Here is a 7,030-nt window from a genome sequence, read left to right as displayed (position 1 = left end):
TTCTACAACGTGTTTTGATGATTTTCGTGAATAAGCGTTGTTAAAGGGCCGTTGTGGTTGCCTGTATTTGTAGTAGTGTACATCTTTGGTCATCATTCTTGCCTCCTCTTCATACTAGTCCATCTAATATCACCAATAAGCTTCCAAATATGCACGAAAGATGGGAATTTCCGCCTTATTATCTCCTTTTCTACAAAACATATGAAATGCGATAGAAAAGCAAATAGGAAGGTTTTGACGGATAAAATGGCCATGAAATGCTATAATAGTATGCAAAATAGGCTCAATTAGGGGACTAAATGTGCGCAAATAATGGTCACATCAAATATCCCCAAACCGAACCTTTACTCGTCCCGAGTAAAGAGGTGATAAAAACTAGACCTTTATTTAAACTATCCTACTAATATAACTGATATGAGACAATTAGCGGGTCTCACTCCGCCTCTTCAACTCACAACAAGACAACCATGAGGTAGGATGCCTTCTTGCAAGGCAAGGTGGGGCTTGCCAAAATGGAGACACATCCAAGCATTAAAGCACATAAAACAAGTAATGGATGCATCTACAAAAGAATAGCCACTTTCCTCATCTAAGTGGCGGAAATTATCTATAAGGGAAGCAATTCAAGGGTACACACTCCTTCATAGATACAATTTCTTCAAACTACTAATCCTAGAAGGATACCAATAAATCACCTCCAAGTTGTGTCAAGCTAGGGTACCTTTGTCCTCAATCGTTAAATGCTTTTGTCAAGAATAGACTCCCTATGGTGTTAGAAACACTGGAGGATCGCGGAATTCCCCCTCTTGCCTAGACAAGAAGAAGGGCCGTCCCCTCTCTACCATGCACAAAAATGGATACGATGGATAAAGGGATCAATAGATATTTGAGTTTCACTTTGGGAGTTTTCTTTTGTTTTTGTTTTTCCCCCCAATTTCTTGTGGCATTTGACATTTGAGAACACTTTCTTGCCATTTCTTTTTTGATTATAACGAGTTTAATAATGATGATCAATGGTCATAAACAAAATACATAAACAAAGTATAAAGGATTTAGAATTAACCTTCGGTCCTAGCAAAATTGGCCTAAGAACAATATCAAAATTGATATTCGCCTATTAGTTGCACCCAAGACGATCTGAGATATGCCCTTTGATTATGCTAGAAATCGATCTAAAATTTTCTGTAAAATTTAGTTGTTTTTGTGTTTTGTGATGAGAGAGAGGAGGCAAGGTCAAGAAAAAGCATTAGGGTAGAAATAATTCTCTCCCTTTCTTTTTATACTGACCGAATCATCGAGTTTATTAGGAAAGAATAATACTTTCCTAATTTTCTGCCATCAGACCGAAATAAGGACTATCAGCTCCTTATTTTTGGTCTTTCCAAAAATATATAATATGTGTTGAATTGTCATCTAGTGAGGATCGAACCCATGACCTCTTTGTATGTGTACCCTCACTATTACCACTATGACACATTCAACTTGTTGATATTAAATACAACTGATTATATTTAATTACGAATTAACAGATTAATTCGTCCAAACTAACCTTATATATATATTTAATTAAATATAACTTATTATATTTAATTTACGAATTGACAGTTAATTCGTCTAATCTTAATATTATTTAATTTTCATTAAATAATTATCTCATCAACACATTGACTAACTTTTTAGTCATTTTGGGCATCAATGTAATTATATTTCTATAACCACATTTCTCAAACACGTCGTATAGGTGTGACCTTTAGGGACCAGTTGATCACCGCCATCTGTATGATAATAACGTCAAACTTTCTAGCAAGCCAACCGTTATTAGGTAAACGTTAATCAACTGATTAAATATACGAAGTATACCCTTGTGAACCTGTAAGAGATTTACAAATGTTATCACACTAATTTGTGGAGGACACAAGCTCCAACAAACTCCCACTTGTCCTCACAAGTGTATGTGCGATAACCGATTCTCATATCCTATAAAATTTCTCCCACTCAATGTAAAACAATTTGCAAATCCGAATTCACAAAGGTCGTATTTTACAAGCGATCAGTATCAAGAGTGGTTTCCCCGACTAGAGAATAACTTAACTGATAAACGAATCAACATTCGAGCATGGCCATGCATTTCAGTTACAACTCCTCGAGTGGCCCTGAGAAATAACTATACCTGATATAGGTTGGATATTTTCCTCAACTCAAATCTTGCAGATGTAAGCACAGTATGAAATGACCCAGAAAAAATCTACTTAGCCCCAGTTACGGTAGACCGTGAGAAAGAAACCAAAGTCACCCAAAAACTGCCTTAATCTCAAGAGACAGTTGATAGTCAAAAGAATCGACTCTAGGTACACAATGGATGTCCTATCCACGACCTGGCACCGAATGTTATAAAACATTTAGGACTCCATTACGTTGTCACAAAAAGTTGTCCTACGAGGTATCGTCATAATCTCGTATCTGTGATTGATTAGTCAACCGTTTAACTTATGGCTCGTTGAACCCACCATCAATCGACTGCACAATATAATAGTCGGAGTTATCAGCTCACATTGGCGATTACGGACCAAAACAAATATAATGTAATTCAGTTCACTTTGTGGCGTTCAATGTTGTCTGTACAATCCACATGAAAAACAAAATATTATATATATAAAACGATGAAGTTATAAATAGTATATGAAAAAGATAATGTATCAAATCCATAATCAAGTACTACAACTCAGGAACATGTTTAATTCCCATGGAGTTAACATGCCCTATATGCTTATCATAATTCAACGGTTTGGTGAGAGGATCCGCGATGTTATCATCCGTCGCAATCTTGTCAATCACTATCTCTTCTTGCTCCACGTAATCACGGATCAGGTGAGCTTTCCGAGTACATGTCTAGATTTGTTGCTAGACTTTGGCTCCTTAGCATGGAAGATGGCACCTCTATTGTCACAATAGATGGTGATCGGGTCATTCGAACTAGGAACTACCAAAAGCCCTTGTAATAATTGACGCATCCATATCGCTTCCTTTGCTGCCTCCGAAGCGGCATAGTACTCGGATTCAGTAGTAGAATCTGCTACAACACTCTGTTTGGAACTCTTCCAGCTGACCGCAGCACCATTAAGAGTGAAGACGAACCCGAACCGAGATTTTGAATCATCTCGATCCGTTTGGAAGCTAGCATCTCACAGAATCCGGTTGCGCATAGCTTAGTATCGCCTCCATAAGTCAATACCCAATCCTTAGTCCTCCGTAGGTACTTGAGGATATTTTTGACTGCAATCCAGTGTGTTTCACCTGGAGTCTTTTGGTACCGACTCGTCATACTCAATGCATATGCCACGTCTGGACGTGTGCATATCATGGCATACATGATCGATCCTATTACGATGCATAAGGAACACGACTCATGCGTTCAAATCCCTTCAGGCGTCGTGGGTGACTGAGACTTGCTCAACTGCATCCCAGTCGTCATAGGAAGGTTCCCCTTCTTGGAGTTGGTCATGCTGAACCTCTCAAGAACCTTATCCAAATAAGACTCCTGACTAAGTGATAACGTCCGTCGTGATCTATCTCGGTAGATACGGATTCCCAATATACGCTGTGCCTCACCCAAATCTTTCATCTGGAAATGGTTCTTCAACCATTATTTAACCGAAGATAGGAGAGGAATGTCATTCCCAATCAAGAGTATGTCATCGACATACAATATCAAGAATATAATCTTGCTCCCACTCGACTTGATATATAGGCATGGTTCTTCGACCGATCGATTGAAACCATACTCTTTTATCACTTGGTCGAAACGATGATTCCAACTCCGAGAAGCTTGCTTAAGTCCATAAATGGAACGCTTAAGCTTGCATACCTTCTTAGGATGTTTAGGATCTATGAAACCTTCGGGTTGCACCATGTACAACTCTTCCTCCAAATAACCGTTTAAGAAGGCGGTTTTCACATCCATTTGCCAAATCTCATAATCATGAAATGCGGCAATCGCTTAGATTATCCGAATGGAACGTAGCATGACTACAGGTGCAAAAAATCTCATCATAATGCAATCCTTGCACTTGAGTGAAACCTTTTGCCACAAGTCGTGCCTTATAGATATCTGGTTGCGCGTCTACAGAACGCTTTATTTTGTAAAGCCATTTGCACTGTAGAGGTTTTACCTTATTAGGTAAATCAACGAGATCCCATACGTTATTCTCATACATGGAGTCCATCTCGGATTGCATGGCTTCGAGCCATAGCTTTGAGTCGGAAGTGCCATAGCACCTTTATAGGTTGCGGTTCATTACTTTCTAGAAGTAAAACGTCATTCTCCTCGACCATACCAATGTATCTGTCCGGAGGATGAGAGTCTCTACCCGACCTCCTAGGTTCCTCAGGAATATAAACCGTATCATCAGTTGGAGGTACATCTTCCTCCATCTGTTCCTCGGTTGTTGGTTCTGGAATCTCCGACAGCTCGAAGGTTCTATTACTCGTTTTGTTCTCGAGAAATTCTTTCTCTAAGAACGTCGCACTAGCCGCAACAAAAAACCGATGTTCGGTAGGCGAGTAGAAGTAATGACCAAATGTTCCTTTTGGATAACCTATAAAGTATGACTTGACCGATCGCGGGCCGAGCTTATCCTCGTGTCTCAACTTGACATAAGCCTCGCAGCCCCAAACCCGAATAAAGGACAAGTTAGGGACCGTTCCCTTCCACATTTCATATGGAGTCTTGTCGACAGCTTTAGACGGACTTCGATTAACTATAAGAGCAGCTGACAAAAGAGCATAACCCCATAATGAATTAGGCACTATGGTGTGACTCATCATGGATCGAACCATATCAAGTAAGGTTCGATTTCTCCGTTCGGACACACCATTCAATTGAGGTGTTCCAGGTGGAGTTAACTGCAAAACGATTCCACAGTCTTTCAGGTGTTGATCATACTCATTTGAAAGATATTTGCCACCCCGATCTGAACGAAGTGCTTTAATCTTTCTACCCAGTTGGTGCTGTACCCTATTCTGGTATTCCTTGAATTTCTCAAAGGACTCACTTTTATGCTTCATTAAGTAGACATATCCGTATCTACTCAAATCGTCCGTGAAAGTGATAAAATAACTATAGCCATCTCTAGCGGTAATTGACATAGGTCCACATACGTCCGTATGTATGAGTCCTAATAGGTCACTAGCGCGCATTCCAACACCTTTGAAGGAAATTCGAGTCATCTTGCCAATGAGACATGATTCACACGTGCCATATGCAGAAAATCCGAATGAGGGAATAGTCCCATTATCGACGAGTTTCTTTACGCGTTTCTCATTTATATGTCCCATTCGACAATGCCATAGATAGGTTTGATCTTTGTCACCAACCTTTAATTTCTTATTATTCATGTGTAATACTTCCGTGGTTTGATCTAAGATATAAATTCCATTCATGGAAACTGCTTTGCCATAAATCATTTCATTAAAAGAGAAAATACAACTATTATCCTTTATTGAAAATGTAAAACCGTCTTTAGCAAGTACGGAAAACAAAATAATATTCTTAGATAAACTGGGTACATAGTAACAGTTATTTAAAGATAACTCAAAACCACTAGGGAGTTGGATTACATATGTTCCCTTCGAGGCAGTAGCTACTCGTGGTCCATTCCCGACTCGCAGGTCCACATCACCTTTTTCGAGAGGTATGATGTTCTTTAGGCCCTGCAAATGATTACACAGATGAGAACCACAACCAAGATCTAGTACCCAAGTTCAAACTTGCATGGTTAATCTCAATCATATGAATATAAGATGACATACCAACAGGAACGACGCGGCCTGCCTTGATGTCCTCACGGTAGATGGGACAGTTCCTCCTCCAATGTCCAGTCTTGTGACAATGGTGGCATTCTATGTCACCGCCCTTGCTCTTTGTCTTGCCCTGTGAGCCACTAGTCTCACCAGGCGCACTCTTACCGTTTCCTGGCTTCTTAAACTTTGGCTTACCTATAGCTAGGTCGCCATGAACCTTGCCCTTACCTTTACTCTTGTTGTGAATCGTGAGAACATCCTGCTTCATGCTCCCACTCAATTTCATATCCTTCTCGGTGCATACGAGAAGGGAGTGTAGCTCATGAGGACTCTTTTTCAAGTCATTCATGTAGTAGTTCGCCCCGAAAAGGGCAAAACCATCGTGAAGAGAATGAAGCATTCGGTCAATGACAATGCTCTCACCGATTCTACAATTCAAAGTGACTCGGTTTCTCGACATTCTCAATCATGTGAAGAATGTGTGGGCTAACCGGTTGGCCCTTCTCGAGTTTCGCATCAAAGAAGCGACAGGTATGCTCATATGTAACGATTCTCGGTGCCTTTGAGAACTTGTTAGTGAGCGTGGTGAAAATCTTGTTTGCACCTTGGGCAATGAAGCGTCTCTGCAAATTGGTTTCCATTGCAAAGATGAGTACGTTCTTTATCGCACCCGCTTCCATAACGAAATCACTATAAGCGAGTGACTCGTTGACTCCTGCATTTGGGCCTGGTTGACCGGTATTGGCTCGATTAAATACCCGAACTTACCGTCAGCGCCAGTGGCAAGCGCATTCCGTAGTGCCGCCTCCCGATTCGCAAAAATTGGACCCATCATTCTTCGATCGAGTGGACCGATTCATTTGGTCCATGAACATTTTAAGCCAGGACGAACGATCTAGTGTGGCACTAGGCATTGGGATTGCGTTATTTCCAAACCATTTGTTGTAACAAAGTATTATTGATAATAAGCGTGTTCTACACTGCGAAAGAAGAATAAAATAATAAGCATGCATCGTTTTATTTTAAGTCTAATGAACTAATGTCATAACGCGAAGACTCAAAAACATTTATACAATTGACCTCCCTCAAGAATTATATAAATGACCCCAAGACTCAATTTTCTATAAATTGATAAGCTAACCTTTTAGCTAATTCTACCGTTAGAATTCCTGGTCGATAAATTTCTGTAAATTCTATCTTTAGTCCATCATAATCACGAGAAACTCTTCAG

Source organism: Silene latifolia, chromosome 4 (genome assembly GCF_048544455.1).
Source record: "Silene latifolia isolate original U9 population chromosome 4, ASM4854445v1, whole genome shotgun sequence".
NCBI lineage: Eukaryota > Viridiplantae > Streptophyta > Magnoliopsida > Caryophyllales > Caryophyllaceae > Silene > Silene latifolia.
This window is presented reverse-complemented; position numbering follows the sequence as displayed.